Source organism: Sminthopsis crassicaudata, chromosome 3 (genome assembly GCF_048593235.1).
Source record: "Sminthopsis crassicaudata isolate SCR6 chromosome 3, ASM4859323v1, whole genome shotgun sequence".
Taxonomy (NCBI): domain Eukaryota; kingdom Metazoa; phylum Chordata; class Mammalia; order Dasyuromorphia; family Dasyuridae; genus Sminthopsis; species Sminthopsis crassicaudata.
The window spans coordinates 293,159,622-293,181,989 of record NC_133619.1 but is presented as its reverse complement, the minus strand read 5'-3'; positions in this window follow the sequence as shown (position 1 = coordinate 293,181,989).

Genomic DNA, 22,368 nt, shown 5'->3' with positions numbered 1-22,368 from the left:
ACTGTTCCATTTGATAATGCTTAGTTTCCATTTACACAGAAGAAATGTACTCTTTTCTTCTTAGGAGAACACCATAATTAAAAGAGGAAAGCTCTATAATCCTCCTTACTTAAGAAAACATTACTTAATATTAATTTCAATCAGAATAATCTTTTACTGAAAGGATTATGGGATGTGGAACAGGAAGTACAATATGGCAAAAAAACACCCATGATGGAGTAAATTTCCTTTGGCTCTTGGCAATAGTTAGATTTTAGTCTCCTAAGTGGCCATGGCACAGCTGTTCACTTTAATATGCTTCATGTGAGCTATAAACATAATGGGGCTATTTTTAAAAAACAGTTTCCTTTTCAGCTTTGCATATTAGTAAGATGATGAGGAGCATTCTGTATGCTGCCTCTGCGGTCAGTCACTGTAGGGGACTCCCACAAGTTGGAGCAGAGAGCTCAGGAGTGGGTGGGAGATGAAGAAACAGAGAAGCAGAAGTATTTTGAAATGCCACTCTGTATTTCAGCCTTGAGTATGTTCATTTGGTTGTACATTCCTTTAGAAACATTGCTGTGAAAATACAAGGTGGCTAAAACTTTCTCTCTCTCTTTTCCTCCTTCCCTTTATTCCTCCCTCCTTCTCTCCCTCTCTCCCTCCCTCCCTCCTTCTCTCTCTCTCTCCCTCTCTGTCTCTCTCCTTCTCTCTCTCTCTCTCTCTCTCTCTCTCTCTCTCTCTCTCTCTCTCTCTCTCTCTCTCTCTCTCTCTCTCTCTCTCTCTCTGTCTCTCTCTCTCTCTGTCTCTCTCTCTCTCTCTGTCTCTCTCTCTCTCCCCCCCCTCTCTCTCCCCCCCCTCTCTCTCCCTCTCTCTTCCTTTCTCTGTTTGTGTGTGTGTCTCTCTCTGTCTCTGTCTCTTCCTCCCTCCATCCTTCCCTCTTTCTTCCCTTGTGTGTGGGAAGTGAGATTGAGTCAGCAAGTCAATTCAGTGATGCAAATAAATACATACACACATTCACACACATATGCACATATATATCTGTTCATGTGCCTATAATCTAAAATAAGCCTTTCTTATATTTCTGCACTCTATTTTATTGATGTTTCACAGAAATTAATGTTTGGGACATGAGAACATGTAAGACTCTGGCTCTATAACATGAAGTATCAAGCAAATGATAGGCTTGACTGATTGATAAAATGAAGTGGAGATTTGAGTTTGCTTTATTTCAAGTTTACCTTTGGGCCAGAAATGAACAATTTTGATTGCTCAAGTTAACTGAATAATTACCAAATATCCACTTTTTCTTGAGTTACATATGTATAATGTGTGTGTGTGTGTGTGTTTGCACGTAGGTAGGTATGTAAGTTCATAGGTAGATTGCATGCTTTAATTTAGGGAGAATGGTCACAGGGAAGAATGGGAATTGAATGTCTGCAGAGCTAGTGAAATTTTACAGAGTAATACAAGTACTTGTGAAATTCAATTAAATAAAAAGGTAATTCACTAATGTGGCTGTTACAAAATATAAGAAGGAACAAACTGATAATGTAGCCTTTTTTACATAAAGAATACATGAGAATATTATTTTGATACATTTAAAATTCAATAATAGCTATGTCCAACAATAACTAGAAAAATTAATGTCAGTGAGAGTCCAGCAGAGACTATTTCTCTAAGAATAGGCATCAGAATATATACCATTGTATTCACAGTATCATTAAAATATGAATAAACAGCAGTAATTTTATTATGCTACAGAAAGAACCTCTTACAGAGCAATGAAAATTGAGTGATATATATATTTAATAAATTAAAATCAACAAGAAATGGTTATTTACCAGGATTCAGTAAGGAAGGAAAGAAGAGTAGGAGAATGAAAAGGTAATAGTCTGTATATACATTTAATTCAGTTCAATTCAATTCACTTCTATTCCACTTTGATTAAATGCCTACTTCATTTAGTATGTCGTTTGAGGTGCTAGTTTAGATAAGACAAATGAAGGAGTAAAGACAGGTATCATGAAGCATGTAAACTGTGTTTTAAAAGATAGGTAGAAATTTGACAGGTGATTAAGAAACAGAAGGCATTCCAATTCCAAGAATAGGGAACACCACAAGCAACAGTACAGAGGCAAGACTCAGTGTCTATTTGAGGAAAGTGACAATGAGTTGACCATGACTGGTACTTACAGTATATGGAGAGGGATAAGGCTAAGATTGAAAGTGCCAGACTGTAGAGGGCCCTGAATAACAGGCAAGTAGGTAAAACTTTATTTGGTAAGCAATAGGAAGTCCTTGATGATTTTTGAGCAGTTTAAACTTATGCCTGTTTCATATTCAACAATTAAGAATAAAGCTCTCTTAGCTGGACCCTAGTATACTGGCATATTTGGTGATTAAGGGGAAGAGTTGGAAGTATCTAGATGTGAGCCACCTAGCTGCCCATATATTAAATTCCTTATCAATCCATTCCATTTCCCACACACAAAGGAGGGAGGAGGAGGAGGAGGAGGAGGAAGAGAGAGAGAGAGAGAGAGAGAGAGAGAGAGAGAGAGAGAGAGAGAGAGAGAGAGAGAGAGAGAGAGAGAGAGAGAGAGAGAGGGAGAGAGAGAGGGAGAGAGGGAGAGAGAGAGGGAGAGAGAGAGGGAGAGAGAGAGGGAGAGAGGGAGAGAGAGAGGGAGAGAGAGAGGGAGAGGGGGGGAGAGAGAGGGGGGGGAGAGAGAGGGGAGAGAGAGGGGGGAGAGAGGGGGGGGAGGGAGAGAGAGGGAGACGGGAAAAGAGGCAGGGAGACAGAGACAAGTTTGCCTAAGAGTGATGAACATGTTTAGATCGGAAGTACAGCAGATCAAAGGTCCTTGTTGATAAGAAATGGGATCAGGACTATCAATAGCCTCTATTCTTCCACTTTGAATAAATTAGGAAGAATTAGATTAAAAAAATAGAAATCCCATTAGATTTAGCATAAGAGACATGGATTCTTTTTTGGCCAATAATTTTATTTGTTAACAAAGGTCAAATCATTTCACCTTTTTGAATCATCTATAAAACAAAGGTTAAATTAAATCAGTGATTCTCAGAGTTTGGTTTGAGGACCCATGTTCAAAAATCAAAACTATTCTTATAACAATATTTAGAAAATCTAGTTCCTAATAAGATAAATATCTATAGTTAGAACCCACATAAAATTTTTTGGGGTCTTCAATGATTCCTAAGCATGTAAAGGGGTTTTAAGACCAAAACATTTGAGAGCCATTGAATTATATTGTGTGTTAGATCCTCTTCCTCAAATGAATTAATCAGAGACATCTTCAAGTACGAAGAGAAAACATTTATTTAGACCCTGCAAGGAGAGACCCAGACACACCTGGGGAGACATCTCAGTTCCCAGTGTACCCATCCACCTGACCAGCAGGAAGTAAGTAACTGGTTAAATAGCAAAAGACCCAAGCCTTTTCATTGGATAAACTAAAAGGAAGTAAGGTCACCAATGTTGTCTGCTTCTTGTGGGTCACATCACTTCCAATTACTTCCTATGACTTAGGGTTTGATCTTTAGAGACCTCTAGGTCTGGAGTTCATGTGACTTCCTGCAACCTAGGACCCAAGACCTGATCTTCCAGCTCTAAGACCTCTGGGAATAGGTTTCACATGACTTAGGACTAGTCTCATAAAATTCTTGGGAAAACTTCACCTATCTCATTCAATATTATCTCTAACATCTATTCCAATTCCAAAATCCTATGAATAGGAACCATGGATAGATCATATTACATGCAAATTTTGGTATAATTTAAATCAAATAACAAGATCTTTTCTAACTATGTGGGACCACTTGCTGTTTCCTATTTTTGTGTTATTTTCTTTCATCTATGTACTTTTGTACAAGTCTCCATGCATTCAGCAAATTCTTTGTCTCTGCCTGTTGAAACCCTTCTTTTTCAAGACTCAACTGAGGTGACAACTCTTCTAGGACACCTTTCCTAACCTCTACTTTCAAAGTGGTTTCATCCTTTCCTAATTTTCTTAGAATACAACATCCAAATCTTCTTTTCTTTCTTCTCCTGCCATTCTCAGCCTTATACTGTGTGTGTTGGGGTACATGTTGCAATTATGTCACTGTTCATCTTTGTATCCCCAGTGTCTAGTATAGTCTTTACACACAATAGACATTTAATAAATATTGACTTGAAATGAACAATTTCCGAGCAAAGAAAACTTTCCAAAAAAATTGAATGAGCTGTTTTATGAAATAGTGAGTTCCTTGTCATTGGAGATCTCTGAGCAGTACAATGCGAATTGATACTTGAAGTAAAGGTTGCATTGGATTAAAATTCACCTTTTCAACTCTAAGGTTTTATGACTATAAATAAAACATTTATACTCTCTCCTTGGTTTGGTCATTGCTTTGTTGATTAGCTTCAGGCAAGTCTCTTCCATATTCCTCCTTTCCCAAATGCCTCAATCAGAAAATATTTGTTAAAAGACTGCTATTTCCCCAGGATCTTGTATGTCATTAGAGTTAGGCACTAATTTGATTGACTTTCTAAAGATGGCATTAGGGATTTGTGTGAAAGTTATGGGATATTCATGCACAGAGAGAGGAAATACTTTTTATCACAGGATAACATCCATAATTTAAAAAGAAATATTATACTGTGTTTTAAATAGTAACAGTAGTGAGTTTTAAAAAATTAAGAAAATTGGTGAATAATTATCTAGTTTTAGTGAGGCTTAGTGATATGGAAAGAAATAGTGAGAGAGAAATCTGCAGTTAGAGCTGGATTATGGAAAGCTTGAAGTACCAAACTAAATAGTTGTTTTTTTATTTAAAAGTCATTGAAAAGTTTTGGGCAGAGAAGTGACATAGATCTTTGTATGAAGAAGATTATTATGGCAAAAGTGTGAAGGAAGAATTTGAGAGGTACAATGAAGAAAGAAAGACCAGATGGGAAACCATTGCAATAATAAGTGATAATGAAATATCCTAAGAATATATCAGGGAAAAGAGAAAAGGAAAACAATTGGGGAGATGAAAGAAATGTGGAAATATAGGAAAAACTGGCAGAAAAGTTCTATTATTTTGAAATATTGAGTTTGAGATGACGGAAAGACTTTCAGTTGGAGACATCCAGGAAACAGTGGAAAATGCAGATTTGATGTTCAAGACAAAGGTCAAGGTTGAGGATAAGAGATCTAGGAATCATCTGCATTAAGACAATGACTGAAGTTGTGGGATCCTTGCATAGTAATGTTCTTAATGTAATGGCCATTCTGATTTTTGAGTCATAGGTCACTACTCTGGAGTCATGATGTAGATGGGAGATTCCTGTACTCTCAAGTTCAAAGATTTGGTTTCAAAATCTGGCTTTGCCATGAGTAGTTGTAAAACTTTGGATAAATCACAACCTCTCTGACTCTTGTTTCTTAAACTGCTAAAAGAGGATAATTGTAAAGTATCAGCCTTAGAAGGATGGTGTGAAAATTGTGTGAGGTAATATGTCACATCTTTTGTATATCAGAAAGCATAATGAATTATTATTAGTGGGCAATACTAGTAAATATAGCACAGTTCCACTACATTTTGGATGAGGGAATTAAAATCCAGTGAATTTCCCCAAAGTCACATAGCTAGGGAAAGAGGTGGGACTAGAATTTAGGTCTGAAAATAGCAGGCCAGTGATATTTCTACTACCCTCCAACTATCAGCTTCTTATTAATGCCAATTATCAATAAAATGATGGATCAGATCATGTTAAAGGAATGATTTCCTGTGTTTACTTTTGTTGTTTTAGCTCTTGCATATTAGTGAGCAGTTACAGCACTGAGTGGAACAGAACAATTGCTAGTATTTTCATAGCTTGAAGGAGTGCAATGCTTGACTTAAGTTGGTCAACTTCTGGATTATACAAAGAAGAAAATGGGGTTAATTTAGCTCAGTAACTTTATTTTACAAGAGGTCAATCCTGAGCCCCCAATTTTTAGTATCCCCAAGTTATTTTTAGATGTATTTTCTATTTACTTCTCTATGAAGATGTTATAAACCAGTTTGTAAGTAGACCTAGCAATGAGGACAAGGATTCTTTTTTTTTTTGTTTGTTTGTTTTTGTCTTTAAATCACTAATACTTAGTAAAGTGCCATTTCCATAGTAGGGGTTTATTGAATCAACTACAGTTTGCAGTAGTCCTGCTGGTTATCATTAAAACCATTATTTAATATCTAGTGAGGGAATACAAATTTATTTGAATTTACTTGAGACTTTAAAATCCTTGATGGCAGATGGTCCCAAATGGCACTGATCCTTTTGGTTACTAAATGACTTTGCAACCCAACTCAACTCTGCTCTCTTCTCTGGCTATCTCTGGGGCTAAGCAGATTTAGCTTGTGTAAACTTATGTTGCCATGGCTACTGGGGAACTCTTGGTTTGGTTGATGTATCTGTTTATGACTAGGGCTGTTAAGGATGGAATGATGAAAGATAGTACTGGAAACCATACAGCTGTGACACTGTTACCATAGTAGAACCTATACCCTGTGGCTAGAGATGGAAAATCAACACACAAAAAGAACTTTGCTTATCTAGTGGTATTTCTGTCCTTTTGATTTCATATCATTTTGAAATCATATCAACAAATATTTATTAAACATTTCCTATATACAAGATATTACAAACTCCCTAAGAGTAGAGTTCATATCTCCCATTTCATTTATATCCAGTGTGGTACTTAGCACCATGCCCTGAATATATTAGATGCACAATAGATGTTGAAAGAGTAAATGAATGAATAAAAGATAGGAGTTCTATAGTTAAGGAAGTGAGTTTAGATGGGGATTACAAGGCATAAAAATATAAAAAGTTCCATACATTGTAAGACAAGAACACAAGATAAATGCTTAGCTGGCATGGAAAAATTGTCAATTAATTGATAATCCCCAGTCCATGACTCATAATCTATCTATCCACCTAACCATGCCACTTTGGCATCTGCTCTGCTAGTATCTTTCTCCCACTTTCAACATCTTGCTCCTGGAATAGTAATCAAATTGATAGTTCCATTGCTTTTGGAAATGGTGTTATCAGCTGGTTGCCCTATGCACATTTTTGTGACTCCTTTGACCTAATTGACTCCTAATCATCCCTATCTGGAGATTTTTGGCCCCCTATTAGAATGTAAGTTCATTGAGGACAGACATTATTTAGATTTGTACATCTAATGCTTATCACAGTTTCTACAACATAGTAAGTGCTTAATATGTGTTTTTTTTTTGCATAAATATTCAGATTTCCAGAGGAGCTGAAGAGCTGTGAAGGATGAAGTGGTTTGGGGAACTAAACTTTGGATAAGTAGAATTAGGCAAGATAGAATGAAGAAAGAATCACATTTTAGGCAAGGAATGATTTAGGTAAAAGGCTAGAGATGGGAATCCAATGCAATTCAATTTAACAGACATTTATTTTACAGTTTTTCTTTTCTGGGGGGGTTTACTTTGTCTGGAAAAGAGAATTACCACTTATAACTAATAATAATAATAATATAGATAGTGTATCCATGAACAGGACCTCTCTAAGCTTTAGTGTTTTTAGTTATAGCATTAGGGAATTAGAATCTATGTTCTTTAAAGTCCTTTTTAATCTAAAAACTATATTTCTCAGAACAAGGAAAATAATGTACACAATGGCTAAAAATATAAATTAAAGAACAAAAAGGCAAATAATACCACATAATTATAATTCCCCAAATTGACCCTGGGACAAGAGTTGAGGAAATTTAGCTTCCTTTCTTTTTTTGAAGAAGTTAGTACTGAACTTCTTATGGATTTAGAATATTGTATATATTATCAGATATAATTTATATATTGATTACTTTTCTTACACTCTTTTTTTTCTCTTGTTTTGAAAAAACCTTTTATTATGATAGGGATAGGAGAGTAAAGAAGTATCTTTTTAAAATGAAGTTATCAATTTAAAAGATAAATATTTAAAAGAGTCTGCATTTCTACTAATAGAAGGAGATGAGGCTAGAAAAATACCTGAGGAAGGTCTTGAATCCATATCTAAAATTTTCCTTCCTTCCTTCCTTCCTTCCTTCCTTCCTTCCTTCCTTCCTTCCTTCCTTCCTTCCTTCCTTCCTTCCTTCCTTCCTTCCTTCCTTCCTTCCTTCCTTCCTTCCTTCCTTCCTTCCTTCCTTCTTTTCTTCCCTCCCTCCCCCCTCATTCCTCCCTCCCTTCCTCTCTTCCTCTCTCTCTCTCTTTCTTTTTTCCTAAGTGAAATTTTAAGGAAAATGAGAACACTTCAAATGAATTCCCATGCAGCAATTTTTTTCATCATCTTGTAATTTTGTAGTCCTTTCTAATATTATTACCAGATGAGAATTTCTGATGACCTCTTCAGCTCTGGAAAATTGCTTTCATTTTTGAAAGAATAAAAGAATGTACAGGTTTGGAGATAACATTCAGCTTGTAATTTCAAGGTATGCTTTGCTAGTTTTGTATTACAAATTTTCAAGTATCAGCATTAGATTCCATATATATTATATAACTTTGTCCTTGACTGACTCCTTTCATCTCTTAGAGGCCACTTCTCCTCCTCTCAGCTCAGCTCAACAGAATGGTAGCAGTCTTCAGGGAATCTTGACTCTACTATTGACAAGCTATATGACCACTTCAGACAAGCTATATGGCCTTGGGCATATGACAACCTATCTAGGTCTCAGTTTTCTTATATGTAACATTAGAATGTTGGATACATTTTGAGGTTCTTCCCAGTTCTGAATCTATGGTCCTGCAAACTCAACAACATAAACAGATATTTAGCACATTCTATCTTATAGGAATAGAAAAACAAAAATTAAACAGTTCTTTCCCTCAAGGACCTTCCATTCCACTGGGAGATAGCATTTCCTTACTGGTTTGTAAGAGACATAGAATGGCTTGAAGGGTGTATGTCCAATGGTATATACAACTGATAGGCAATCTCTAGGCTCCATGAATTTTATTGGGAAGGTAGTATGGACTTAATTCTCATGGCAGGCTTATGGAATAATTATAAGGTCATGAACTGCTCTAATATTAGCTGTGCTGCTACTATGAGATTGGGTGATTTTTTTCTGACCATTTCTGGATTTAGAGGGTTCTGAGCCAAGGTTCTTAGAAGACACCTCAATTTTAATACCATGTGAGCACAAGCCATGTCATCAGAAAATCTGGGGGTAAATGATATTTAACTCAATCTCACAGAAACTACTACATTGTTCATGTGTTTGAGTTACAATGTTTGTCAAATAAGTTTCAAAAATTATCAATAGGCAGAGAATAGCCCTGAACCTATTAGTTTGAACAGTTAGTGAGTCATCATTGCCTTTACCAACAACTTTGTCCCATTTTCACCAAAGTCAAAGGAGTGATAAAGACTATTATAAAATTATTGTAATTTGATTACCACTTCATAGATTCAGAGATGAAAGAGATGTTAGATGTCATTGAGTTCTATCCTCTCATTTTATAGATGAAGAAACTGAGACAGACTGTATCACATAGTTTGTAAAGTTTAAGAAAGAATTGTGATCTAGATCTTTGTGATTCCAAATAAAATACTCTATCTACTGGGCCACATTGCTTTTAATTCTGGGAGAGGGAAGGGGAGGAAGGCATAGATTCTTCTTGTGGGGATGGGGTGGGCTGGAGAGATAACAGGGCCTGGAAAAAAGGATGTGTAAAATTTTAAATTTTACCCTTTTAGGGCTGGTACTTTTCATGCATGTGCACTGATTTTTCTCAATCGCCTTAATTCCAGTGTCTTTCCTCTGTTAATTAATTCTTATTTATCCTGTAGATAGCTTGCTTATTATATTATTTGTTTGCATGTTGTCTCCCCCATTAGATTGTAAGTTTTTTGAGGGAAGGGACTATCTTGCATCTTTTTATATCTTTAGGGTTTAGCACAGTACATGGCAGACACATAGTTAAATGTTTAATAAATGTTTATTAATTGATAGAAATTCAATACATTGTCAACAATTTCTATCTTTCAACTGAATTTCCCCATAAAATGTTTAATCAGCTTTAATGGAGGAAGGATGGACTAATGGAAAGTTATGTCTGATTCGGTGACAAACATCCTGGATTCAAATTCATGTTCTGTTGATTACTACCCATGAAATATAGGGCAAATACAAAACTACTTAAGCCTTTCTGGATCTAATTTCCCATCCTCTGCTTTGCTTGATTTCATCATCATGTCCTCAGGACAAGCTCACTATTAGAAATTTAATCATCATGGAAATTGCTTCAGCTTTGGTACTCACACTTCTCTCAGCTGTTTCTGCCCCTCTGAACGGAGACTTGAGGGTCAGAACAAAAACAAACAAGCAAAAAAACCTCAAACTCTTCCTAAAGCTTCTATTTAAAGAAGGCTCAGCAGGTTGGCCATCTCTTCATTTTCCATCAGCTACTCTTTATGTATGTAATATTGTGTTAATGATTAATAATGAGACACTTGTTAACATACATCTTATCCCTTTACTTGATTGTAAGCTTTTTGAGGGCAGGGAATGTATCTTATTTAAATTTATATGTGGAAAAAGATTGTACAGAGTCTTGTTAGATTCTGGGAAGTGTATGTAGATAGAATGAAGTTTTTCTCTGGTCAAAATATAGCACTTAGAGTGCTTGGTATATAGTAGACATTTAGTAAATGCTACATTTACGTACAGAAAGTCTCAGATCTCTATTATTTGTATTTCTTTGGATTTAGAGGTTAAATAGACTTTTATAGAATAGTTTGAGAAACTTAGTGGCCTAGCACAATTCCTGGCACATAGTTGAAGGAAACAGCAAGTATAATATTGATTTCACAGGAAAATGCATTCATTGAGTGTTGAGCCTTAATGTCTAAAAAGGAACTATTTACCATTGCTTACATATGTAAGTTGCTATGGAGAAAAGCTGGATAGCTTTATGAACTACCCAGTTGCAGCAAATTTGGAGATTTGAAGGAAGAGAGGCCTCAGACAGTGTGATATACAGGCAAGTATTTGTGTTTGAAGGGAAAGAACTTCAATTTGAATCCTGGCTCATATTCTTGTTACCTTGTTTGAATCTTCATGGGTTACTCTGGTCTTCTGCTTTTTCTCTTAGTCAAATTATGGGGTTGTTAGATGATCTCTAACATCTTCTTCAATAGAAATCCTCTAAACTTTTGAATCTTTAGCACTAACATGTACCCAAAGAGAGAAAAATAAGGCAAAGTGAAGAAACTTACTTGTCCTCCTGTTAAATGCCTTGAATTCAGGCCAATGTTTTTGTTTGCAGGTTAGTATTCTTTTCTTGATTATTATACTGACCCAACTCTAGCAGTTTGGCTACAACTTTCTGCTTTTGGTCCCTGAATTTAACCACCTAAATGCCAACTCTAATCTACCAAATGATGCTTTTTATCTCAAACTATGTAGAAACTTTCTACCTATGTATTTTTTCTCATCTCTCATTCTGAGAGGTTTCAACCTGGATCATGGAGCCTTACCCATGGTTCCATAGTAGAGAAACATTATCGCTGGGAACTTATCTTTATATTTTTTACCATCTCTTGTCCCTCTTCCCTTCCATTACGTATATAAACAGAAAGGAACCTGGGTATGGAGTGGGAATGGATATTTCTCTTTTTCTGAGGGCTTTAAAAAATTGGTTCTTAGAGATATGCTGGCTGTTCCTTCAGAGATGATAAAAATGGAAATCCTTTCTATCTGACTTTATTTGATTTTACATACTTCTTTGGAGGAAGCCTTGTTTCACTCTTTGCATTTTATCCTGGTGTCTGACACACAGTAGAGTTTAATAAATATTTATTGATTGGCCTTTATGGACTTGATGGGTCTGGTGATAATTCTCTGTGAGATAAAAAAAGGATATTTAGACATTTTTGTTTATCAACCTATGTTCTAGTTCTTCTTACAATACTATTTACCACTTCATAGATATATCCTCCTTTTGCTATTGTGCGATTGTTTTTATCTTTGAATGTCCATTAGATGATTGATTTCATGTTTTTACTAATTTTATTCCTTTTATTTGTTCTTCACTCAAAATGGTGGTGCTCTTTAACAACTGGACCTACCTCACTGCCCAACTTTTTTTCTTAAATAATATTTCTAAATGGATTAAAGTATTTAATGTATAATGTGTGTGCGTGTAAGTCTGAAACTTTTAAAATGATAGATAAGTTCCTTTGCATTTATAATCTTAGTAGTTTTCCATTTTATATGTTGATTTGGAAATGAATAGCTTTTGAGCATTTGTCTCTCTGTCTCTGCTTCTCTCTCTGCACATGCCTTTTTGTCTCTTTGTCTATGTTTGATGCTTTTCTCTATGTGTTCCTTTTGTCTCTTTCTCATCTTTTTTCCTGGGATCTATTTCTACATTCTCAAATTCATGATAGCTATCTCCACCTGGATATCTTACTGGGACCTCAAATGTATTTATGTATGTATGCATTTAGTTGTCTACAGATATGTCTATACTCATAATTCTTATACAGTTAGTTATGTCTGTATATGTAATACATATACATATATAAAATATATATGTAACATATATCATATATGATATAAATTAAATTTATTTCAAACTTAACTTAATAATTGGTTCTATATAAGAATGGAACAGTTTGCCTTGGGAGATGATGGATTCTACACTCAGTGGTAAGTTGTAAAGTCAATTAATTCTTGGTCATGCATAGTTTGGACTAGATGATCTCTAAAGTCTCTTCAGACAATGAGATTAGGTGAATATGCATTATCCTTCCTCCTCAACTCCAGTTTGTAAACCTCGGTCTGCAAACAAACAAAAAAAGGAACTATTTTGTTGTTTGAGTAGCTAGATGTTATAGTGGATACAGTGTCTGATCTGGAGTCAGTAAGACATCTTCCTGAGTTCAAATTTGGCCATGGGAAAGTCACTTAACTCTGTTTGCCTCAGTCTCCTCATCTGTAGAATGAGATGGAGAAGAAAATGGCAAACTACTCCAGCATCTTTGCCAAGAAAATCCCAAGTGGGGTAAAAAAAAATCAGACATGGTTCAACCAAACTTTTGTTGTTTATATTTGTATTTACAAAGTGCTTTGTACTTAGTAGATGATTAATGAATGAGTGTTGAATTGAATTTGTTTTTACCTTCTCCTTTTCTTAATATTGTGTTCATGTAGTAGATGTGCTAATGTGCTAAGTCCTAAGCTTGCAGTTATAGTCTAGTGCTTGTGAGTTTGGAAACAAATATGCCACTTTCAAAACTATACTAGATGGATAAGTGAACACGTTTTGAATGACAGAAATGGTACCTGTCTACAGAAAACAATGACAGGGACAGAAAATGGAAAACTGGATATTTACAATAATAATAAAAAAAAGATGTGAAGAGTTTTGTTCTGCACTAGTGGGTCAGAGATGTAAAATTTAGATAGATATGTGGACAATAACTACCTGAGTGATGACAGGAGAGGCTTTTTTTTTTTTTAACCTTTTAGAATGTGTTTATTTTCTGCATTTAAAACAATCTCCAGAACCATGAAAAGTAGGTCAAGGTCTCTGTACTTAGCTTTGGTTGATCTTTTAAGTTTTATAGGCATCTAATATAACAGAAGATTATATGCTTCTGGAAGCTTTAGCACCTATCTAGGGTCCCTGTGCCTATTGCACATTTATTTATGATTTTTCCCAAGGAGATAAAAAATATTTTAGCATTTTTGGCCTAATTTTTTTCTCATGACATCTTAGTGAAGTAAGTAAGTAGAGAATAGGCATTGTTGGAATGAATTCTTCCCACTAAGAAAGAGGAGCCATCATAAATGGGGTCATGTGAGAGTGGGCCACAGTTGGAATACTGTATTCAATCATGTTTAAGCATTGTTTTTGGGAAAAAATTGAAAGCATGAGAACACCAAGAAGAGGCCATTCATAATGGTGAAGGGTTTTCAGATGATAATTATACCTCACATTTATATAGTATTTTAAGTTCTGCAAAGCAGATTCTTACAATGAGAATGAAGTTGGTGCTATTATTATACCTATTTTATAGACAAGGAAACTGGGGCTCAGAGAGTTATGACATTGGCACTGAATCCCATATTTAACCCATATTTTCCTTACTTTAATTTCCATTCTTCAGCAGCCATTCCATATAATCAACTATTGAAAGAACTGGGAATTTTGACCAACAGAATGGGTGAGTGCTAAATGCTAAATTTATTATGATGGCTGACTTGAAACATTGTAAGAACTTTTATGTGAAAGACTGGACTTGTTCAGCTTAGTTTTAATGGACAGAATTAAAAGTAGTAGAGGATGTGGAAACAAGATGATGAATAGGGAAAATACTTACCTAAGTACTCCCAATGTTCTTCTCCAAAAAAACATTTAAAATAATGCTTCAGATAGAATTTTGGAGAGGCAGAAACAATAAAAGGTCAGAGTGAGACATTGTTTCAGCCTAAGATGTGTAATGGGCATAGAGACTGGGCTGGAGCCATGTGGATGAAACAGGTGATAGAACTAGGTAATAGTAATAAAATCAGCAGAGGCTTTGGGAACTCCTAAGCCAGAGACAGTGAGGAGATCTGGAAATTCGTAAAGAAGAGACTATTGGGGACCCTTGTGCTAGCCCTGGAGCTATTTGGCAATTCTATTGCTTATATGCACTTATATGTTATAGTTATAAGAGTAGGAAGATGCCCTTTGGATCAAAAGGGAGTGAAAACTCTGAGGATCAGTATTACTGCGGGTCTCACCAGATCAAGAACCCTGAGGAACAGTCCTGATTGCAATTCCAAGGGATCAGAGGCCCTTCCTGGCTAAGCATCAGACCAGGGGAGTAAAAATCACACCCTTTCCTACATCTCATTTCCTTGGAAGCATTGAAAATTTCAACCCCCCAGACCTAGTTCTGAAAATAACTACGTGAAAGTGCCCCTTCACATCTCACACTGAGAATAGAAGCCAACATTAACATTAAATTCTAAATCAAGAAATAGGGTAGAAAAGAGAATAAGCAAGAAAAAGAACCTGACTAAAAAGTTAACTATGGTGAGAGGGAAGATTAAACTCAGAAAACAATGCTGTCAAAACAACTACAAGCAAAGCCTCAAAGGGAAAAAAATAAACTGGACACAAGCCCAACAAGAATTCCTGGAAGAACTTTTTAAAAATGGTTCTCAAAATCATTTAATACTGGTAAGTGGAAAATTAGGCAAAGAAATAAAAAGCAAAAGCAGAAAATTGTGAAAAAAATAGCTTGGTTAAAAAAAGACACACAAAATTTCCTTAAAAACAAGAATTAGCCAGATAGAAAAAGAGGTACAAAAAGAAAATAAGTCCTTAAAAATTAGACTTGGGTAAGTGGAAGGTAATGACCACATAATCAAGAAACAATAAAATGAAGTCAAAAGAATGAAAGAAAATGTGAAATATTTATTGAAAAACAACTGACTTGGAAATGAGGAGAGATAATATAAGAATTATTGGATTGCCTGAAAGCCATGATCAAAGAAAGAGCCTAGACATCATATTTCAAGAAATTATCAAGAAAAACTATTAATATGCCCTAAATATTTTAAAGATTTAAATAAAAATAAAAAGAATGGACTAATCACCACCTGAAAGATTACCAAATGAAAACTCATAGGAATATTACAGATTCTAGAGCTCCCAAATCAAAGAAAAGTAGTAAAAGAAGTGGTAAAGAGACAAATTTTGGTTTGACATTAGAGAAAAAGTTTCCCCTTCCCCCACAGTTAGAGCCAACCAAAGTAGAATGAGTCTCTCAGGAAATATGAATTCCTTTTCTCTGGAGAAAAAACTGGATTATCACTTGTCCGGTATCTCATTGTGGAAATGATTGTTAAGAAATGTTTTAGATTAATTGGTTTCTGAAATTCTTTACAACTCTGGGATTTTGTGAGTCTATGAAGTGACACCAGGCAAAAGATCTCATAAGTCTGGCAACTATAATGCTTTACATATACTTTATTCCTTCCCCATCTTTGTGGTCATGCTAAATAATATGGCACCTTCTATCTTGAACTCAGTGTGGCACATTTCCTATAAAAGTTATCGTGAGATATCTTTGGGGAATGGTTATTAGAAACTTGGCTCCCTTTTTACCCTGATAAATTATGTTTCTAAAGATTGAACACTAGGTTGATTTTTCTTTGGGCTTTTTGTACTCTGCAGTGTCAGGTAACTAGCTCCTTCCAGCCCTATTTATGTTGTAAGCCTTACTGTTTCTTCCTGAGCTGGTGCCTCTTATCCTTTGAAGATCTGCTTTTCTGTTTGTAGTGGTGGAGTAATTATGGAGTTGTTCTGTTCAAGGGATACTTGACCAATTGTTCCAAGTAACCACAGATCCTGCAGGGTTGTCTCTGCTTGTTCCCCGCTTTCTTGCTTGTGTGCTTCTGTCATTCTTTAAGATGTAGCTCTACTCTTGCAGATACATATGGCACCAAGAGCTAAGAAGGATTCTTCTTTCAACTAGGGGTTAAAGTTTTCTTTCTTTAGTGCCTGAATGAATATATATTCCAAAATAAGAATGGGATAGAAGAACTCATCATGACCATTTTGAAGTTAGGAAAACTGACTGACCAAATCAGAAAACATTTATTGTTTATTCAGTCACTGTGCTAGGTATGATAAAAATGTCCTTGTCCTCAAAGTACTTACATTCTAGTAGGGAAACCAATAAATATTGAGGGATGACAAACAAAGGGAATTTTTTGTCTGAAAGTCACAGGGATTTTAAGTGGACCGTTGGAGCAATCCATGGTTATGCCTTTTCCAGAAGCAATGGTAGTATTCATTTAATTACTAATGGAAACAAGAAGTGGAAAATGAAGGTGGTAGCTGGGGGGTATGTGATAGGGGCATGTGGGGGCATGTAATAGAGTAGATGATAAGAAAATAAGATATCTCAAGATATCCAGAATAGAAGGATGTAAAGCATGATTTGGGGGCTAATCACTGGATTTTTAAGCTTGGTTTCAGGGTTGAGTTTTAATATAAATGGAAAAAAATCACCCAGAGTAGGGAAGCATAGTCTCTGTTCTGGATGGTAGGGAGACTGAAGCCAGAGTAGAAATGTACTGTACCTTTCATATTTGCTCACCCAGTTGCTGGCAGAGTGAGGAACAGAATTCAGGACTTTTTAACTTTCAATTCACTGCTCCAGTCATGAAATCCCCTTCTCCCTTCTTTGAAACACATGTTCATTGTTGCCCATTTACACATCTGCTACTTCAGAAAGTCTCCTATTAATGCATACTATGCATCACTAGTGACTGTCCCTTTTTTTTTTCTTCCTTAGAGTTTTTGGCATTAATATTAATCTTTTGCATACAGCATTTCCCCACTGTACCCATATCTTCTTTGGTGACATTTTGACAGCTCGTGTAATAGTGGGAGTAGAAAGGGAATGAGAATGATGATGTAAAAAGGGAAAGAATAGGATGCTAGCTATATTCAAAGAAATGTTGGTATTTATAATCTGATATTCATTGTCCTGGGTAGTAAACACATTATATATTCACCAATTCAAGGATAATAGTTTGTTTACTGTTACCAATGTTTGAGTAGCTCAGGTGGCACTTCCTCATTCCCGTTTTTCACTTTTTCTTTGAGCAGATGTTCTGTTGTCACACCAGGACAGTCTCTGAGAAACCTTCAGGTTGAAATCAGAAGGTCCCTGAAGACTTCAACTTTAATCCTCTGTGGCAGGCCCATTTATCATGGCTAATTCCAGCAGCTGTCAGTTTGTCTATCCTGTTTTGTTAGAAATTTTGCAGGACTGTGGTATTTTTGAGGTTTACCAACTTCACCATATTTGTGAATCAGAATTTTTCCTTTTGTTTTAGTCCACAAACATGGTTTATGAGACTAGGGGATTTCCAGTGTGAAAACTCCTGCCACTGGTGCAAATGGACAACTGACCTGTAACTTATAGTTTTAGAGTTGCCTGGGGATACTTAGAGCTTAAGTGACTTGCTCAAGATCACACAGTTAGTATGTGTTAGAGACAGGATTTGAATCTAGGTTTCCTGACTCTAAGGTCTGTCTTCTACCTATGGGGTTTTTCTTTCTCTCATTCCAGAAGTATGCTATTTTAAAATACGAAACCAAGACCAAGGGTGTGTGTGTGTGTGTGTGTGTGTGTGTGTGTAACTCTCTGTCTCTGTCTCTCTACATACACACACAAACATATACATACACACATGTAAATATATACACATGCAAACATATACATGTAAATATACACACATATATAAACACACACATATATATGTATTTCTCTGTCTCTCTCTGTTTCTATTATCTCTATCTCTATCTCTATACCTAAGACCAAGAAAATTGAGAAATATGACCCCAAGAGAAACTTCAGCATGTCTTTTATACCAGAAGGATGCTGTGTTTTTCTTTGATGTGGGTTGTTATGTTTGAAGAACATAAAAGAAGAACATGATCTTTAAATATCTTAGCTCAAGTCAATAGAAACTAATGCAATGGTGTTACTACTGGGCTTATATCCTAAAGAGATACTAAAGAAGGGAAAGGGACCTGTACCAAAATGTTTGTGGCAGCCCTTTTCGTAGTGGCTAGAAACTGGAAAATGAATGGATGCCCATCAATTGGAGAATGGTTGGGTAAATTATGGTATATGAAGGTTATGGAATATTATTGCTCTGTAAGAAATGACCAGCAGGAGGAATTCAGAAAGGCCTGGAGAGACTTACATCAACTGATGCTGAGGGAAATGAGTAGAACCAGGAGATTGTTATACACTTTAGCAACAATACTATAGAGGATCAATTCTGATGGATGTGGTTCTCTTCAACAATGAGAGGATCCAAATCAGTTCCAATTGATCTGTAATGAACAGAACCAGCTACACCCAGAGAAAGAATACTGGGAAATGAGTGTGGACCACAACATAGCATTTACACTCTTTCTGTTATTGTTTGTTTTCTTTTTGTTTTTTTCTTAGATTATTTTTACCTTCTTTCTAAATCCGATCTTTCCTGTGCAACAAGATACCTGTATAAATATGTATACATATATTGTATTTAACATATACTTTGACATATTTAACATGTATGGGACTACCTGCCATCTAGGAGAGGGAATTGAGGGAAGGAGGGGAAAAGTTGAAACAGAAGTTATTGCAAGGGTCAATGTTGAAAAATTGCCCATACATATGTTTTGTATATAAAAAAAAGAAAAAAAAAGTTTGAGGAACCATATTTCTGGGTAATTAATCATCTTATTATTAATGCTAACATGTTGTCAATAAAATGGGACAGTGACACACACAAAAAAGGAATTGATGCAATGGAAAGAGTATTAATTTGTAAGTAGGAAGGGAAAAGTAGAAAGAAAAAAGAGGAAAGGAATAAGCATTTATAAAGCACTTACTATGTGCCAGGTATTATGGTAAGCACTTTTCCCCTACAAGTATTGTCTTCTTTAGTCCTCACAACAACCCTGTGAGGCAGGTTTAAAAATTTTTTTTTTTTTAACATTTAAAGAAACTAGTAAACAGAAGTTAAATGACTTGCAAGGAGGTCAGAGCAATTAAATGTCTGAGGTCAGATTTTAAACTCAGGAAGATGAGTCTTCTTGACTTCATGCCTTGCAATTTATTCATTGTCCCTCTAATTACCTACATTGAAGTGGAAATGAAGATTATATTTCAATAATTGATTTCCTTTGTAATCCTGTGTACTTTATGACATATGTAATAATATATAATATTTAAAAACATTATTGGGAGAAGAGCCTGGCAAAAGGATCCATGGTACACCAGAAATTACGAATTATTCTTCTATAGCCTTCTATAGCATCTATCTGAAGCTCTTCAGTAAAAGGGAACCAAATTTAGGGTGGGTCAACCAGAACTTAACTTTCTTGTGACAAATTTAGAGGATGCTGATAGTACTTGAAGTTCTTTAGCAATCCTATTACAAATAAGTGCTCCTATAAATATTTTGGCACTTATGACTTTTTTGCTATTGACTTCTTTGGAGGGAAGGATGAAATGCAAATCAAGAAGTGATATTGTTATATCAAATGATATGAACAGATTAATAATAACTTTTATTGTATAATTAAAATTGTTTCCTAGGATGGTTAAACCAGTTTATGACTCTACTAGCAGAAATTAGTGACTTCTCTTGATGTACTTACTAGCAACAATTTTTTTCCACCTTTACAAATTTTGTGGGCCAAATCTGAGATATTTACATTTTTATTTCTCTTATTAGTAATTTTGAACATTTTCCCATGTGATTGTTGATAATTTGAGTTTCTTCTTTTGAAAACTGTTTCCTGACATCCTTTTATCTCATCTTATTTATTGGTCAAAGGCTTTGAGTCAGATAGATTTGTTTTAATTCACTACAGCTTTTTTGCATAAGAATTTTACTAGAATATATTCAGCCTAAAGGTTCCCCCACCCCCAATATATATCTTTTTATTCTGGTTGTCCTGATTTTGTTTGGGCTTTTAAAAATTAATTTTGTTATTTTGCCTGGTTATGAATTTTTCCCCTACCTATGATGGTGAAAGATAGGATATTCAATTCTCAAGTTTTTAATTACATTTTAAAAATAATAAATCAGTTTTGATGATGTGACTTTTAATATTTACATCTGTAACTTATGACAGAATAAAATGGTAGAATGGCAGAATAAATAAGATATTAGAAAGAGAATAAGATAAATATTCAAATTTTGCCTCTGCTATGTGATCACAGAAGAGTCATTTAATTTTTTTATGCTTTAAGTAACTCCCTTGGATTATTCCCTAAATCAGGTAGTTTGCAATCCACAGAGATAAAGGAAATTCCCATACTAGAAGTCTTTTATACTAATGAAGTAAAAATCCTTTGTATATTTGTATGTGGCATAAATGCTGATGCAAACTATCCCCTCCTCCCAATTTACTTCTCAATATTTCTAACAGTTTTTGTCAAATAAAGAGTCATTTACGAAGCAGTCTGTATTTTTGAGCTTCTTAAAGGATGGTGTATTTGTTTATTTCTGTCTTTTATATCTCAATTATCCAACTCGTCTATTTTTTTTAGTTTTTTAAACTAATATTAGATTTGATAATTACTACTTTTCAGCATAATACAAAACCCTTATAATACTAGAACACTTTCATTTCTACATTAAACATTATTTTCTTTGAAATTCTTGCCAATTTATCCTACATGAGAGGCAGTATGATTTAGGAGATAGAAATCTATCCTTGGAAGCTTGGAGCCAGGAAGCCCTGATAATAGATATTAGGTAATAGATAGAATGCTAGCTCCTAAAAGTCATGGACTATTTTATTTTCATCTTTATATTTATATTATATAATATAAATATGTATATTTATATTATATTTTCCAGATACCTTGCACACAGTAGATATTTAATAAATTGATTCTTTGACTGAATCTTCAAACTCCAAAAAGAATGTAATATAAGTTTTATTAACCTATTGTACAAAAGAAAATTTTGAAGATTTGGCGTCAGAGAATTCAGGTTCAAATTCCTGATTCAAGTCAAATAAATGTTAATTCCCTTAGCATTTATTAAAATTTAATATGTGTACTAAGCACTTTATTCAGGGTTATATGGTTAGTATGGGGTGGAGCTAGGCTTCAAAACCAGATCTTTTAACTGTTTTTTCTACTAGGCTACAGAAGGTCTACCTCAAAATATACTATCTATAAAACCTATTTTTACATATATTTTTATGTTAGATATATTCACAGAGCTATTCAAAGTATATATCTAAATATACCTATGTCTTATTTTTTTTATTTAGGTAATGAAATTTTAAATGATATTAACTATATCTTATTTTATGGCTTCTGAACAGTGTTATATATCCCATAGTTCTTAAGGAAAAAAAGAAAAAAAAACTGTACTAGTAATGGCATATCTGGTCTGACTGTGACCTTCAGGACTGTCTCTCAATTCACTAGGCTGATAATAACACGAAAATGCCAAGCTAGCAAAATCGCCTTAGCATTCTGCAGTGTTTTTAAAGTCAGTAGCAGTGAATCTGCTAACAGGTTTTGGGAGAAAAAATAATGATAAACATTGTAGGGGTTGCAGTAAAATGCTACTTTGAAATAAATTTAACACCTTATTCAGAATTTGCAGCTATAGTCTAAGCCTTTGAAATCCAGAAGGGGAGCTTAATTAATGGGAAAAGGGAAGGTTTGATGCTCATTTTGATGGTGTCTGCGGAGGTGGATTTTTGGTTATAGAACCAAGAAGAGATTATTAAAGATGATGGGCTGATCAGTAAGTTCTTCAAGTCAATCAATCAACAAGTTTGTGGACCATCTCCCCTATA